The 18,831-nt window shown below is 45.3% G+C and overlaps 1 protein-coding gene across 3 annotated transcripts in view; it reads right to left on the reverse strand.

The window, feature by feature from the left end:
• Positions 1-18,831, reverse strand: part of Dh44 (diuretic hormone 44) — a 141,865-nt gene that overhangs the window by 79,637 nt on the left and 43,397 nt on the right. The window contains exon 1 of one of the 3 annotated variants that reach the window (XM_071682230.1): positions 15,853-15,934. The exons of 1 other annotated variant lie outside the window; for it this stretch is intronic. The gene's annotated coding sequence lies outside the window, so the exon portion shown is untranslated. Of the gene's footprint in view, positions 1-7,702; positions 7,993-15,852; positions 15,935-18,831 lie in introns of those variants that run through there. One more of the 3 variants, XM_071682228.1, reaches the window with a different exon arrangement.

The following is an 18,831-nucleotide window of genomic DNA, read 5'->3' on the forward strand; positions in this document are numbered from 1 at the left end:
ACACACACACACACCCTCTACCACAGGGAGGTGGTAGGGCAGCAGCCAGTCCAGTACCACACACACACACACACACACACCCTCTACTACAGGGAGGTGGTGGGGCAGCCAGTCCAGTACCACACACACACACACACACACACCCTCTACCACAGGGAGGTGGTGGGGCAGCCAGTCCAGTACCACACACACACACACACACACACACACACACACACACCCTCTACCACAGGGAGGTGGTGGGGCAGCCAGTCCAGTACCACACACACACACACACACACACACCCTCTACCACAGGGAGGTGGTGGGGCAGCCAGTCCAGTACCACACACACACACACACACACACACACACCCTCTACCACAGGGAGGTGGTGGGGCAGCCAGTCCAGTACCCACACACACACACACACACACACACTCTACCACAGGGAGGTGGTGGGGCAGCCAGTCCAGTACCACACACACACACACACACCCTCTACCACAGGGAGGTGGTGGGGCAGCCAGTCCAGTACCACACACACACACACACACACACTCTACCACAGGGAGGTGGTGGGGCAGCCAGTCCAGTACCACACACACACACACACACCCTCTACCACAGGGAGGTGGTGGGGCAGCCAGTCCAGTACCACACCCACACACCCTCTACCACAGGGAGGTGGTGGGGCAGCCAGTCCAGTACCACACACACACACACACACACCCTCTACCACAGGGAGGTGGGGCAGCCAGTCCAGTACCACACACACACACACTCTACCACAGGGAGGTGAGGCAGCCAGTCCAGTACCACACACACACACACACACCCTCTACCACAGGGAGGTGGTGGGGCAGCCAGTCCAGTACCACACACACACACACACACCCTCTACCACAGGGAGGAGGTGGGGCAGCCAGTCCAGTACCACACACACACACACACACCCTCTACCACACCTCCCGGCTGAGGCCCTACAGCGATGTCGTCCTAATTAGAGTGGTAATCTCATCTCACTAGGTTGATATTTCATTTACTTAAGTGTTATTTTGTCACTTTAAAGGATACGTATTTACCTTAAGGGGTATTTTTTACTAACCTGACATCCCTAGTAGTTCCTTAACTACCTGGTTGGATGTGGTGATTAGAAAGAGGGAACGACCAACCGGCGGTTGTGAGAGAGAGAGAGAGACCTCTCTCTCTCTCTCTCTCTCTCTCTCTCTCTCTCTCTCTCTCTCTCTCTCTCTCTCTCTCTCTCTCTCCAATACAGTAACTACTCCAACGGCCCACATCTCTCTACAACCCCCTCCCTTCCCCCTCCCTTGGGGCCCACTCGAATGACTCCCCCCCTTTCCCCTTTCCCCTTTCCCCCGGCACACGACCACACATACAGGATCTTGAGGGGAAGGCGAGTGACCAGCCCCCCGGGTTGGTGGACCACGGAGGCTCGACAACATCCTGCCAGCCACACCTGGTCTCGAACCCAGAGCTTCAGGTTACCATCAGGGACCTTAACACCTGTGCCACAGGGACCTCACGGGAATACAATCCGGATATAACCTACGTACTATATACACATTATATATATATATATATATATATATATATATATATATATATATATATATATATATATATATATCTTTCTTCTTTCTTTTAAACTATCCGCCATTTCCCGCATTAGCGAGGTAGCGTTAAGAACAGAGGACTGGGCCTTTGTGGAATATCCTCACCTGGCCCCCCTCTGTTCCTTCTTTTGGAAAATTAAAAAAAAGAAAAAAAAACGAGAGGGGAGGATTTCCAGCCTCCCGCTCCCTCCCCTTTTAGTCGCCTTCTACGACACGCAGGGAATACGTGGGAAGTATTCTTCATCCCCTATCCCCAGGGATAATATATATATATATATATATATATATATATATATATATATATATATATATAAACTAATAAGTTTATTGCTCAGTTGCGCTAAATGACACACTGTTTTGTTGCAATTTACATCCCTGTGAAAAAATTTGAAAGTAATCCATCCATCATCTACATAATTCAAGCTAATTATTAATTTAGATTTAGAGGATAATGCATTCTAATGGGATTTGGAGATTATTACCTGTGCGAGTGTGTGTGTGGGGTGCGGGGGAGGAGTGTGTGTGGTGTAGGGGGGGAAGAGACAGAGTAGTGTGAGGGACAGGTGCGTTAAAGAGTGTGTAGGGAAAAGTGTGAAAATGTGTATGTTGTGAGAAGAGTGAGTAGATGGGGGACGAAGAAGGAATGTGCGTATGGGAAGGAGTGCGTTGAAGTGTGTGTGTGTGTGTGTGTGGGTGTGTGTGTGTGTGTGTGTGTGTGTGTGTGTGTTGGAGTTTGCTGGTAGTGAGCGACTGATAAGTATGAGGTGGTAGCGTCGAGCAAGCATGTAATAAGGCATACTTGAATGAGGTACCCATCTGCCAGGGTGATATCACATCCTCCTTATGATAAAGGAGTGGGTCCAAATATCAAATGAAAGAGAGTTGGATACTCCCCTTGTGATGCTCTATGGAAATACATGAGACAAGTTGAAATTCATGCTAGGGATAAAGTGTTAAGTAGAAGAAGGAAAAGTACCTAAATGTCTAAGTGTATTAGGGGCTGAATGAAAGCCTGGCGAGTATAATGACACAGACATTACCCACAAAAGAAGTGTTAGTAGCGTAGCAAAAGTATTTTGTATGTTAATGAGACAGACAACATAAACTACGCTGTCTCTGTCTTTATTACCTAATATCCTCATTCCTCTTCATCTCTGTTACTATAATTACGTCCTCATTCCGCCATCCTGTTGCCCGTCTCATCATTAATGCCCTGATCTGTCGTACTCCCAGCAACCACTGCAAATGCATCATCAGCCAACATTCTTCAGCCAGGGGAGAGCAAGTCTTCCCTGCCTCCCTTAGTATAAACACCTCCATGATCTCAAGGGTACATACGTGTTTGTGAACTTACCGGGACTTGCATCTCTTAACTCGAGGATGGATAAACCTTCGTAAACCTAATGGCACCTGCGCCACTGTAAACTGAGTGGCGCTTGCATCTTTGTAAACTCAAGGATGCTTAAGCTTTTGTAAACCCAATGGCTCCCGTGCCCCCGTAAACTTGAGAAAGCAACAGCCTTTGTAAACTCATGAATATTAACGCCTCTGTAAGCTTAGGAATCCATGGCAGATGCAAACCGTATAAGACATCAGTCATGAGGGTTAATACAGAAAAAACAATATTCTTTATAACTGTTAATTTTTGAGGACCACAAATATCACCCAGCAATGTTAAAGCTCCTGACTGAACTCTAAGCTTACAAGAACGTATATTAAGAACCCAGAAACACTATGTGTAGACTCAATGAACGGGGCAAAAACAGGGACATACATACTTCTGTAAACAGAGAAAAATAATTCTTCGCAGTATATATATATATATATATATATATATATATATATATATATATATATATATATATATATATATATATTGCGTAAAAGTATGTGTTATGTACGCCTGATTTGCGACAGTCATGAGCATTGTGCGTCTGGTTCCTGCGTAGATGTGAGTGACACGGAATCTACATCTGTCATGTGACTTGACGAATATTTCTCTCTCCCGTATATCCCTCATTGTCCATCTTCCTCATGTGTCTCCCTCCCGGACACTGCTCCCCATGTGGGCTGCATGGCCCAGAGTCACGCTTATTAGTTTTGCATTATTCAACGCTGACGAGAGTCGGGCTATTGCGTCATAATATGCGTCAGGGGTTGGCAGGAGTTACGTCGTCGACACACACACACACACACACACACACACACACACACACACACATCCTACATAAGGCCAAGTCTAGGTTCTCAAGCTTTGTCACAGCACCTAAAGAAGCGCCAAGAGCCAACGGAAGAAGATCCAGAGGAGGTAGACAAAGACGATATCTGTATACAGAGGGTCAGATTACAGGAAAAGGATTGAAGCTTTCAGTTTCCTCACCATGGAAGAGAAAAGAGCGAGGGATGACCTGATTATAACCTTTAAGGCTTTAAACCAGACTTGGAGAGTTGATATAGGACAACTAGAGGACATAACATGAAATTAAACAAGAAACCTATTTCCAAAAGTGTGAGAGCGGATGAATGGAAAAAAATGAACAAGGGAGAAGCAAGTGCAGACAGCATACACAGGGTTTAAGAACTTGTCTGAGAATAGAAATGGTTCAGAGAGATGGAGGCCACACGGGTGTAAAACTTCTTCCCTTCAAGTTAAAAAAATAAGTAATGAATCACATATACATGTGTATATGGAATGGTAGATACGTAGGTAGATAGACATGTAGGTAGACATGAAAATAAAAACTTAACCCCTTGCTTCACAGCTCAGCATCCTACATTCACAGATCCTCTTACGACAAGAAACACGACACTGGTAGAATGTGTACACACCGTAGCAACCCTCCCAACCCAGCCTCGAACACTACTCCACCAGACATACACACACCCGGCTGAAACTACACCCCCTAGACATGTACTAGTCATGCTTTTTAATTCACAAACACCATTTCAGCACATCACAAGACCACCTCCTCCCCTCCCATGCCCAAGATGGAACTTCCACACTGAAAACACAGGAGATCCATTCTCCACGCACCTCACATGGATGTACACGCAACATCACCACACTCTTTGACCTTTGGTCACACCCGGTGAACAAGGCCGGCTTCCTGAGCGCTGCGAGAGCCCCATAAAAGGGGATTTGGCTAGGAAAGTGAGGTCATGTGTGCTTATGTATATATGTGTGTGTGTGTGTGTGTGTGTGTGTGTGTGTGTGTGTGTGTGTGTGTGTGGAACCTAGGCAGGCACTACGCACTCTGCCTCGCTGGAATACGATGAAGTGCGCCGCACGCCATTGGTCTTGGTCGCTCCCAAGGGAGTGCGTCACATTTCACCATTGCATTAAGACGGGCTAGTGGTGGAGAGGCGGCATCTCGCTCTACGATGCGCATTTCTTTTACTGTATACGACGTAGAACACAAATGGGAGTCGAACCTTTGTGTTACGTATCTTCATAATCGGCTAAAGTCTTCCATACCTTCTCATTAATTTCTATCGCTTTCTGGCGAGGTTAGAAATGAAACTATTATCAATTTCTTAAATTCCTGTGACCAAGATAATGTCTTCTTCATAAAAGCAAATAAATCACGCAGATGCAAATACGTCGATACGATAATACACAGAATAAATGAAGGTTTAACACTGGAATACAATTATGCAACTCTTACATCATACACTTTCACATAATATGCTATACGACTAAATGTATACCTTCGACGAACTGAATTATATGTGTTTTGCAAATCAATATATATATATATATATATATATATATATATATATATATATATATATATATATATATCAGATGCAGAGTTCTGTGATATCGAGACCAGAAGTCAGTTATAACGAACAAAGGCCGACAACAAACACGTGGAAACAAAGGCGTTTAATGTTTACTGTAAACAAGTGTGTGTGTGTGTGTGTGTGTGTGTGTGTGTGATCAACGCCCGAATCATAGATCGACGATAAACGACAGAAGTAAAGGCCTGTCATGACTAAGAAACATCCGTCAATATTAATGAACTCGGGTCAAAAGGCGTGCCAGAAAAACACGAAATGGCTAAACAGGTAAGCAACACCTGGGGGATGTACGGTGGGGAAAGCTAAAGTGGCTAAAGCGAAGATTTACCGACGAAATATAGGAAGTAAAATGCCGAGAAGTGTATAAAATGGCTATTGAAAATTGGCGCGTGATAAACAGCCGAGCCAAATGTATGAATAATGTATTGCGTCCAGTCTACAGCGAAGATCAACACTGTTGATCGTTCAGTCAATACTTTCAGTGTACGTATGGCTCAAGGAGAGGACAAGCAGAACGCCTGTATAGCGCCACTGTATATAAATTCATGGAGGACAAATGTGAATGTCCGAATTACAGCTATATAAATCTGCCTGGGGGGGTACCTGGTGAATTTATGGGAGTGTGGCGATTGAGGTGGGTGGTGGTGGTGGCATGCACACAGCATCAGACTGGTGGGAGAAAACTGTGGCTGTAGGAATGGTAGGGGATATGTGGAGAAGGTGTTTGCTTTAAAGAAACTCGAGTGGAAAAATGCTTCGAGAAAGAGAGAGAGGGAGGGATTTATATATGGTATTTATGGATTTAGGGAGAGCGTATAATGAGTGTTCATAGAGATGTCATTTGGAATGTGGTGCAAATATATGGTATGGCAGTAAAACTGCTAAAGGCAGCGAGGCGTTTCTAGCGAAAGAATATGGCGCGCCTGCGAGTAAGAAGAGAGGAGGGCGAGTGGTACCAAGTGAAGGTGGGTCTGCGGCAGAGGTGTGCGTTGTCAGTATGGCTGTTTGATTTGTTTATGGATGGGATGGTGAGGGAGGTAGATGAACGGGTCTTGGAGAGGGGTCAGGTGGAAGATGGACCGAGGGAGACCAAGTCAGTCGTTTCTAGCGAATGACAAAGTGTCAAGTGACAGACTCGAGTGTGGAACTGCAGAAGCTGGGGTCTGAGCCAGGGAGACTGTGTGATATAGACGTGTATAAGATTCAGACATCGAAGGGAACTATTTAACTCCTCTACCAGCGGGATTCAAGGCGCCGTTCGCGCAGTGGGAGACAGACTGGTCACCGAGTGCTATAAAAATCTGGCATATTCGATGGCAATCGAATACCCGTTCCATTTGTTATGGCAACCTGGGTCTCGAAGCCAAATCCTCGTACACCCACCGCCCACCTAAGATACCTAAAGTGACATTACGTCACACATACTTACACTTTAAGCGTTGCTCGCACTGTAACACATTATAAGTCTCACTTACTCAGATACTCACGACATTACATAAATATTAATCATACTGATCGAAGCAAAGAGGAAAGTGCACAAATCAATGATTCATTTTTCTTTTCCTAAGCACGTCAGTGTATGATGGATGGTGTACCTTTGAAAAAATAATGATGGAAGCCAGAATTATTTTGTGAAAAAGAACTTCACTTTTGTTTTTAGAAGCTAGAGAAGGAGATCTTACAAGGACAAAGTGTGCTGTGAACTGAAGGCACCTGTCATGACCTTCCAGTACTTTCCAGTACCTTCCAGTACACCTCGAGATGTGTGCGTCAGTAGTAAAAAACATCTCTCGCCTGATGTGTATGCAAACACCGGTATGACATTCTCAGCTGGATATGAAACTCCGTCAGGGGATGTGAACCTTTCTCAGTGGATATAAACCTCAGTCAGTGGCTATGAACCTTAATCAAAACAAGTGAATCTGTCATTGGAAATGAATCATTGTCAGGGGAGTCGAGTCTCCATAAGGGGATGTGAATCCCTGTCAGTATATGTGAAGCAATATCAGTGGATGTGAACCCCCTATCAGTGGATGTGAACCTTCAGAAGACACACACTGAAAGACATAAACAAACTGTCTTATAAATTACCCAAATAAACCTGCAGTATGAGGGACGTCGCCTCATCACCGACACAAAATCTATCAGGAGATAGAGGCACTGAGCCTCCTCAGTGTTGTCAGGCTTCGCTAAGCTGAAGTCTCCCTCCCTCCCCTTTGCCCCTCTCAGCCTAACCCCATCCCTCCTACAGCCTCCCTTAGAGAACGAGAGGAAGAACGTCCTACCTCGTAGGAACCAGGAACTGTGCGGCGCAAGAAGGAGAACCCGTCGACGCGTATTAAGGTCCCCAGGCACTAAACACTTCCAGCTGCGTCAGGAGACACAAGGTATCGTTCCGTGAGGGTGGTGGGCCTGTGGGAGCGACTCTGCTGCCGGAGGAGGAGGGCACACGTGAGTTGGTGGTGCGATAAGCGTCCAGCTCAGAGTCACGAGAGCCAGCTGCCTTGCGCGGCCGCCTGCAGGAGACGTCTCACGCAGCGGGTTCGATGTTATGAAGGGGAGAGCAAGCGCTCGGCTGACGGCCATTCTCCTCCGCTCCTGCTTTATATACTGGCCGGGTCCTGAGTTGCCAGGTGGCGATAACAACCTCAGTATATATCACACATACACACACACACACACACACACACACATGTACACTTACACTTAACTGTAAGTATATGTACCGACACCATCAGCATGCTGATATTTATGTCCCCTTACAGAAAATATGACCAATAATGGTCCTCCAGGGGCATGGAAAGGCGTGGTAAAAACAATGGCGGAAAAGCTATTGGCTTTACTGAATGGAGTGACGTCGGAAGGGCCTCAAGACGGGCGTGGGAGGCAGAAGAAGGCGCTCAGGTGAGCGAGGCGCCGCACAGGCTCTCCCACCAGCAGTAGATATATGTTCTTTATTACCGGTACGTATAGCACTTTACCCGGGGCTGTTTGTCAAAACAACACACACACACATATTATATATATATATATATATATATATATATATATATATATATATATATATATATATATATATATAATCGCACATATAGATAGATATATTGATAAACAGATGTATGGATGGATGGTAAGTCATATGTAGATAGATCTATGCAACATGAACTCATGCATAGGATTGGTACGGAGTTATTCTCCTAATCCTCCACGATTATAAACAGGATTGGCACAACACTATTCATAGAGTTATAGGATTAGCTAACCCGTACCCATACTGATTGTAGAGATTGGTATCATTACAAACCATAGGATTCAAAGGAGTGCAGGATTAGTAGACATGACTACAGGCACCATAGGATTGGTATGAGATCAGAACCTGGATGTCAGGATATGGTGCAATAGCTACAGTGTTGTAGGATCGTAGGATAAGTACATTATCATCCTCAACCAACTCCAGAGTTTGTAGGATTAGTGTATAATCCTTATAAGATTCAGTAAAGGGTAGACTTTAGCTCCTTCATTCCCTGGGGATTTACAGCACAGCAGGATTATACAGTGCTAATAAATCCTCCAGATGACGTAGGATACAGCGGGATTAACTTAATACACTGTATTCCCGGGAGGTAATCAGAACGGTGGCGCCCCCACCAGTGATTGGTCCAGGTTCGATTCCCGGAAGAGGTGAAACCTTGGGCAAATTGACTCTCTCTCTCTCTCTCTCTCTCTCTCTCTCTCTCTCTCTCTCTCTCTCTCTCTCTCTCTCTCTCTCCATTGCCTCTGTTGACCAAACGGGAAACAGTGGACCGTTGATAAGGTATCCCGCGAGGCGAGTCAAACTCGCCTGGGATGGAGAGAAGAATTTACCTTCGTTAGTAGCTTGCGCAATAGCTCCGTCTTGCTTACTTCATTTTAGAAGGGAATAAGTGGCCATACCCTGGTCGTACCAGCTCATTCAGAAGGAAGAGATGATAATGATAACTAATAATGATAATGATACTTAAGACGCAGAAGAAGGGGATATATACAGCCTCCCAGCCACAGGGGAGGAGCCTCCTTCTGATGAAAAGGTTTCAAGAGAAATTCCTGGGCATTTCATGGAGGCCAGCTAGTCTCTGGTCATGGAATTAGAGTCGGGTGATTCTATAATCAGTGTGCCTTCCAGTCCCAGTGTGTCTTGATTGACGAACATATGAACTCCTGTTGCAGTTCACCTCATTATTTTAGCATAATGATTGTGCTGGAATACCCAGGTCAGTATATATATTGCCAATTCAGCTCAGATCTCTTTAGCGGTCAACTTCGAAGCACCTGAGCACGACAGTAAGACCCTTGAGCACGACGGTAAGACCCTAGAGCACGACGGTAAGATCCTAGAGCACGACGGTAAGACCCTACAAAGACCCTTGAGCACGACGGTAAGACCCTAGAGCACGACGGTAAGACCCTTGAGCACGACGTTAAGACCCTTGAGCACGACGTTAAGACCCTTGAGCACGACGGTAAGACCCTTGAGCACGACGGTAAGACCCTTGAGCACGACGGCAAGACCCTTGAGCACGACGGGACGATCCTTGAGTACGACGGGACGATCCTTGAGCACTCAAGGTCACACCTTCGTGTTCAAAGGTCGAAGCGTCTTGCTCAAGGGTCGTACCATCGTGCTTATTTCAAGTCTATGAAGCGACTGGTTCTGACGCCCTCGGCTGACATCCAAGACCCTGGGTGACGCAGAGAAGGTTTTTTCCCTGGGCAAAATACCCCCCCCCCCCCCCCCCGGTCATTAACAAGCTTTGTCTGCAGACCAATGGCGGGGAAAAGTAAATACGAGGCAGATGGTCGAATTCTAGGTAGATGGGACGACATAAGTGAAAGGCAAATTGGAATCACTGGGAGGGAATTCAAGCGTGAGGCAATCTTCTTCACTGTAATGGATACATTGGACGAGTGGGATGTGTAGCAGGATTGGCCGATGCTAGATCGCACGAAGCACGTCAAAATAGCCAGAATCCTCGACGAAGAATAAGGCAAGACCGCTCGGCTGCATCTAGAGTTAACCCAGTGGCAGGGACGCGAAGATCACGCTCTACGAACACCTTCTCCAAGTGGGCGTCAGTCACAACATTGGGGGTCCCTAAAGGCCCAGTGTGGAGCCACAGCTGTTTGTGATCCATGTAGATCAACCTCAGAGAGGACCTAGATCGTACATATACACATTGTTGTAGACGATGGTAGATTTATAGATAAGGCGCGAGACAATCAAGAGGGCGACACTATACAAAGCAACCTGGATAAGGTAAAAGAAGAGGGCAGATTGAGGGAATGATCCTGGGGTGCATATTAGTAACGGCTTTAGATATAGGGGAGAAAAATGCCCACGTAGGAGGAACAGGGCAATCCAAATGGTAGGCTCCATTGACAGAAATATCGCAGACAAGAACCCCAGAAGCAATACACACTTTATGTAATCGTTTGATCAGGCCAGAGAGGAGCTAAGAGATCAACACCAGGTGATGTAAACTTAACCATACCGGGAAAAGCTAAGTCGACTGGACTTACCTTCTCATTGAACACACAGACTTATGGGCGACCACATACAAGTTTTAACAACGTTGAAAGCCGAAGGTTTGCAAAATGTGTTGTAGAGGTATAAGGGTTGTGGAATGTGTATTGTAGAGAAACAAGGGTTGTGAAATGTGCATTGTAGAGGTATAATGGTTGAGGAATGCGGATTGCAAACCTTCAACACAATATGTAAACATTGGTTTCAGAGAAGTTGAAGAATAATGAAGTACAAGAAAAAATGAAATGAAGGTGCAAGTGAGGCGACCATGACTTAACCCACACACACACACACACACACACACACACACACACACACACACACGCACGTATGACGTTTTTATACATAGACTTAGTGACCTTCGCCTTCAACCTTTCAGACTGGAAAAAAGCTGAGCCGAGTTGGGATGTGTCAAAGCCAGCCGCTGCACCCAGTTTGAAGCGGTGACTCTCATTCATAAATGAGTTATGGGTTCGATACATAAACAAACAGTTGACACCAATTATGCTCAGATGAGCCAGTGATGTGTGGGTGGACTGCAAATGGCAATATGAGCAGCAATGGTCGAACTGCCAGTACAGTCGTTCAATCGGTAGATTGAAAGGGTACAAAGAGATACACCTCCAGGCATACATACATAAGTATATACATACATACATACATACACATATATACACACTTGTTGAATATAACCTAAGGATCGATTCATAAGGGCTTCCACCCCTTGAACTTTAAGTCTGCGCTACATTCAGCAGCAGGGGAATGACCGACTCATTCGGAGCTTGTACTAGTTTTCGTCCATTGATGAGGATACAACCACCCCGAAGTTGACTTTTCACGCAGGAAAAGTCCGGTAACACCCATACATACATATATATTCATACACACATACATAAAGACGTGTCTACACACGGTCCTCAACACCTGCCCACAAATACGTCAGTCATACACAGAATGACACAGACGCCTCACTAGCCCAGACACAGATAGAACCACACAGACATCCGACACCAGACATATTACTCATTAAACAGACATACAGGATCTGAGTCCACGGTTCCTATACAGTAGGATGGTGAGGTGAGTGTGTGCGCGTCGCCCCTGACGTGGCTGCTCTCTCTCTCTCTCTCTCTCTCTCTCTCTCTCTCTCTCTCTCTCTCTCTCTCTCTCTCTCTCTCCCTGGGACGCAGCTGGAGGGAGAGTGGGCATCCGTCATCCTGCTTCGTCTCGTGTCAAATTATACTCAATTATCGGGAGATTCCTCAGTGCGTTCCAGGCAGGTAGTGTCTGGTTAGTGGCCGCTACGTGTGTGTGTGTCTGTGTGTGTGTGTGTGTAACTGCGTATATGTACTAAAGGGAGATGAGCCAACACAGGTATTGTCCTACCCCTGTATGCTCCTGTAATATTCTGTAATGATATTTGTATTCGTAACACACACTACATACTTACTCCCACTCTCAGTTATTCTTGGACTGAAGAATAGCATATCCTTCTCGGTGTCTGCTTATCCTGCTTGCTTTTCCTGCTTCTACTAGTGTTCTCTGGTGTGTTCTAGCCCAACACTGAATAATCTCAGTATCCAGATCATCTCATCTGTTCAGAACCTTGCCAACGATAACAAGATCCAATCTCCTTTTAGTTATATTAAGGAGGTTAACTGCAGTATTTACCACCTCTCGCCCCAGCCCTGGCCGGGCGATTCAGAAACAATTCTAGATCCACAATGGATTCTCAATTTATCTCTGCTCTTTCCTGAACAGATGCTACACGAAGGTACGTCGTTCAAAGACCATACCAAAGCTGACTACTGCATGATCTTATTCCCCTAATGGGAGATCAACAACATGAACAGAAGAGGACCCAAGATCGATCCTTGAGGTACCTCACGTATGATTACCTACCCTGACGAGCATCGCTCCTCTGTAACGATGCTATCATCACCCTAACTCGCACTTGAGGGTGTTTCAAGTCATCTTTCCTCCTGCCTAATGATATACCCCTGCTATGTTGCATCTCATTACGAACACTGTACTACCGCATTCAGTACCTTTGCAGAGTCCAAATGAATACGATCCACCGATCCTTCCATTTCTTGTTCGTGACCCCTTCATAGAAATGTATTATATTACCGACACACGACCTGACGCTTCTAGGTACAAATTCCTCATTATTCGAAAAATTTGATGCCTATCAAGAAAGTAATATACGCCTCATTGTCTATGTTCTCCCGCCTCACATACCCTGCTGGCCGGTGGCAATGGTTCTATAGTATAGAGGATCATCTCATACCTCCCCTGTGGCCTGCTGAAATAACACCCGTATGTCAATAAGGTCTTGTGTTGCCTTGTGTTGCCTCACCCAGGATGCCCTTCACTTGTTACCTGCTCTTCTTTGCTTAAAGGCTGGGCCTCCTCGGCCGAACACACCTTCAGTACCCATGGGGGGGTTATTCTATACAGTCTTGGGGATATGGACATATCCATTTCCTCCGACGGAATAACAGTAACCTCTTCAGCAATATAGAATTTGTTTCCCCCCGAAACATCGCCTCGAGAGAAATTCCAAGTCCATATTTGTAAACATTAATGTTATGGCGTTTATTGTTTCATTGATCTACTCATCTTTGTATAATTTCCTGATCCTCATGATCCTTTAACAACTTGATGAAATTACGTATGATTCTTGAGACTGTCTTTTAATGTAATTCATCAGCTGAACCTCACTCCGTCCTCAAACTTTATATCCCGATACAAATGGCAGCGAGTGGATGTGGCTCTTCTTAGTCTTCTTGCGCTACTTTACTAACGCGGGAAACGGTGATCAGGTATAAAATGTCATGGCAGCCGACATTACATTAGCAGTTGTATGTCCAATTATGACCATCTCGAAATTGGACCTGCATAATATGGTGTATATATCCCAGCCTACAACAGGTCCCTATTTATCGCCCAGCTCCCACGAGAAGATGAACAGCCGAGTTGACTGTGAGCCGACTACTGCGCTTAGGATTCGAACCCAGGCGGGTTCGTGCATCATTCAGAGTTAGCAATGCTACCCCATATCCCGAATGTTTATAAGCCAGTGTGACCGAAATGTATATTTCCTTAAGGGTAATAAAAATTTCTTTTTCCCTTCATCATATCTGCTGAATGACAGTACTAGCCAATATCCTTGTTTACAACTGCTTACCCAATACCCTGATCATCACAACTATTACAGGGTATGGAATGTAAACATCAACAGGAATATCTTTCCTTTTGAATTCCCACGAGTTATGAACCGTAGTAATAATTTCTCGAGTAAGGTCACCCTGCCTTACTGTCATGATTGTCTTAACTATCGTTGGCTCATTTACAGAACAGTGAACCTCCTGTCCCGTGTGTGTCTGTTTCTACACACACACACACACACACACACACGTCAGTAAGACTGATACTCGTTCACCAACCAGCCCTAGTGGGGAGGATGAACATTTGGGATTGGCTGTGGGCCTACTGAAGCGGCCAAGCTTGGCTCCCGATAGGGCCCGTGCACACTCATGGTCAGTAATGCTAACCACTACACCACGGAGACCCGTGTGTGTGTGTGTGTGGCAGTAGACGCTAGGATAACAGGTCCTCCCATGGCTCACACATCAGCAGGGCTCTCACCTCTCTCGCCCACGCCAATATACCCATGCTACACCCGCGCCACTACACCCATGCTACACCCACGCCACTACACCCATGCTACACCTACGCCACTACACCCATGCTACACCCACGCCGCTGCACCCATGTTACACCCACGCCACTACACCCATGTTACACCCACGCCGCTGCGCCCATGCTACACCCACGCCACTACGCCCATGCTACACCCACGCCACTACACCCATGCTACACCTACGCCACTACACCCATGCTACACCCACGCCGCTGCACCCATGTTACACCCACGCCACTACACCCATGCTACACCCACGCCGCTGCGCCCATGCTACACCCACGCCACTACGCCCATGCTACACCCACGCCACTACACCTATGCTATACCCACGCCACTACACCCATGCTACACTTGCGTCGCTATACCCATGGTACACTCACGCCACTACACCCACCAAGAGTATCTTCACCACATCTGTGCAATCTTCGCAAGACACAACACCCAGCAATCCTAATGCAAATATTCCTTTCAATTATATTTAGATCTTCCAGAATATCTCCACACAAGAAACAGCATCATAAAGACCCCAGTCACTCATTATCACCTGGGATTTTCTGCTATCAGGCAAGGCAAAGTTTGTGAAAACAGCTGAGGTGGGATAGCACTGTTTTCCCAGCACAGACCTACAATAATTTTCCAAAACAAAATTCCGTTTTTATTTACGATATTTCTATGTTTACAAGTGGTTGCGTCCTCTTGTTTGAAAAAAGTGTTTACGGAAGTCTGCAGACTTATGTAAAATGTGAGTTTACAAGTGTCTGTAAGCCTTATGTAAACAAAGTTGTGTTTACGGGTGTCTGGAGCCGTATGTAAACAAAGTTGTGTTTACGGGTGTCTGGAGCCGTATGTAAACAAAGTTGTGTTTACGGGTGTCTGGAGCCGTATGTAGACAAAGCTGTATTTACGTAAATAATGGTATCTGGAAATAGCCTCAACACAAGCCAGTAGCCGACTATAAAATTCTATAATATATATGATATAACCTTGTTTACACCTCGTATTTCAATGTCAACTCAAAATCTGTTATATAAATATTTTACAAAACCTGATAATTACAGGAAGATCCATGCCATATTCAGCATCCTTAAGTCATAAAAATAACTGATAATTGGTCGTAAATCAATTTACATATTATTAGGGATAAACAGCTGTACTAAAGTGGTTACCTGAATATAGGCGGGCGATCGTCAACACAGGAGCTCTGGTACCCCAACGTGAGCTATGTTACCCGCGCTTGCTCTGCTCTTCTGTCACTTAACCTAGCTTATTTATACACAATCTGGACCAATCAAGAGCTGAGTTTCAACGTATTACCCTCAACAGCAACTTGCTGATGTAATAACTACGGCCGGCAAGATCTAGACCAATCAAATGCTATGTTACAACACGTTAGCCAATCAGGTACATCCTTATACTTGTAATTAAAACTGGCAAAAAAAAATCTCGACCAATCACGTGCTAAGGTACAACGTGTTAGCCAATCAGGAGCTCCCTTGTACACGTAACTGCAGCCGGTAATACACAAACGGCCTGAACAAGCCAATTGACCAATTTAAGGAATACGATAGTTGAAGTGTTTATTATGATTTGTGCGTAGAGAAAATAGATAGTTTATGGAATATATAATTTCTTTCAGGTTTCTGTTTTATCCCCAGATGCTGTGAGGTCTCTCTCTCTCTCTCTCTCTCTCTCTCTCTCTCTCTCTCTCTCTCTCTCTCTCTCTCTCTCTCTTGTGGGTACTTGGGGGTCACTGGGCCGACCTCCCTCGACCATTGGTCAATTTCATGTATGCAAATGAGTTGCCTGAATCAGCTGGCTAGTGATGAAGACGACATAGGCATACAAGGAGACCCAGATAAACTCTTTAGCACAGGGTATTAGAGCTCATTATTCTTTATCTTTCAGTAGAGTAGATAGACTTTATGTCATTAATGTCATTGGAAAGATATAGAAGAAACAGATCGCCACTCAGCCAGTGTCGGTCTGATTGAAAGATATTCTTTTCGTAGGAAAATCCATTATTTTCCCTTTGATTGACATGTGGAAGGGGTCTATATCACAAGGCCTCTGTGAGTGGTGGCAGAGGAGGGATAGACACACACACACACACACACACACGTGGTGACGTGGACGAGGAGGTAGAAAGGAAGGTCGTCGTCAAGATGTTACCTGGGAGATGTCGTCCTTTAAGTACGAGAGTCATCTGTACGCCATACGATAGAAGCGACCTTAAGGTGGGAGAAAGAGGCAGCGGCAGAAGGAAAACAATGACCTAAGATCAGAGGTCAAATACCAGGGAAAAGATTCTGTAAACACGTGGGGGGGGGGGGGGGTTTCTGACCACAGTGACAGTGACCGACACCAGCAGTGGCAAAATGGAGCACTGTCGCGTATGGTCCGCCACCACCAGTGCTATACACAGTGGGAGGGTCGGTTGTCCTCCCCCAGGGGTGTGTAGTGAAGACAGGGTACCACACACTGGGTGTAGATGGGGACCACTTGAGAGGAGTGTGTGTGTGTGTGTGTGTGTGTGTGTGTGTGTTACCGGACTACTCCTCTCTGTGGTAACTCCTTCGACAAGGATAGTCCCTATCCCAAAGGAAGAGCCTACTTTACCCTGTTCCTTCGTGAAGCGCAGCCTTGAGAAGGCACGAACCCTAGAACACGAATCCTGTGGTTACGTTGCCATATATATATATATATATATATATATATATATATATATATATATATATATATATATATATATATATATATATATATATATATATATATATACATATGGGAAAGGAAATGACTCTTGGGAGAGGAAGGACCACTTGTAGAGCCAACATTAATATGGTGAGTCTCGCTCAAATTTGGGTTTGCCAGCATGTTGCAGTCTCCCCTGTGACCGATGGTGCCCGATCCCGCTAAAATTGCACCCGACGTAATCCGCTCAAAGAGGATCGGGAGCCGACAGCGTGCAGGGTCCGACGACAGAAGTGCCCTAGGAGTTACTCCCTCTCCCTCCCGTAGCTGCGTACGGTGAACCCCTTGTCATTAACCACTAGTAATATGTTAGAATGTCACTTCTTGGCGCTAGTACGACACCTGGATGATGGAATGAATGGAGAACGCTTTTCAATAAACGATAAAAATGGTGATAAAGAATATGATAAAGAGGACTTTAATGATGAGTGTATAAATGATAAGCATTGAGTCACTAAGGGGAGAAAGCGAGGCCCTTGGATGGTGGGGAGTTAAGGCTCATGGGGAGACGTGGAGCGACGCTGGTGTAGGCCCCGGGGAGCAAGTCTTGGGGAGAGACTGTGGGGAGGTAATGTTCCCTCCCCTATGATGTAGAGATGTTTCCACCATCTGGATAGATAGCAAAGACACCTGTTAGCCTAGCGTATCTGCGTTGTGTTACTGCTGTCCTTGCACCTGCGCTATGTTGCTATCATAGCCGCGCTGTGTTCATGTTGTCCTTGCCTCTGCGCTATGTTGGTATCATGACTATGCTGTGTTCTTGCTACAGATGCGCTTTCTGTTGTTGTTTGACCCACGCCTCTGCTATAGTGCTATCACAAGTGCGCTCTTCCCACGCTTGCGCTATGTTGTCACAAACATAGCCACTATGACAGGAGCTCTCTATGTCCGAGTTGAGCTTCGTGTTTCTGATTTCAGTTCGTCAAACTGCTTTAGGGAGGCAGAAGTGCTAACTGCTTTAGGTGCCATAAGGTACATTAAGTTTTAAGGGATTTGGATTTTAGATTTCAAGTACGTTTCTTTGTGATATATTTTGCGTATGCCATGCGGTGAATTATTTGAGATATAGCAGACTTATGGTATAGAAATCTCACGCATGCATACATACATACATACATACATAAGTTCATTCATACACAGAGGCACACAAATAAAATCATATTTATATGCTCAGTTACATACATGTACTCAGTCATTCCTGTATATATATATATATATAAATATATATATATATATATATATATATATATATATATATATATATATATATATATATATATATATATATACTCACGCCTACACACACACGCACACACACACACACACACACACACACACCCAGACTGAGCCATTGTAACCAGCGTCGCAGGTGCCAATAAAAAGAGATTATTGCG

The sequence above is a fragment of the Panulirus ornatus genome, chromosome 34, assembly GCF_036320965.1.
Source record: "Panulirus ornatus isolate Po-2019 chromosome 34, ASM3632096v1, whole genome shotgun sequence".
Classification (NCBI taxonomy): domain Eukaryota; kingdom Metazoa; phylum Arthropoda; class Malacostraca; order Decapoda; family Palinuridae; genus Panulirus; species Panulirus ornatus.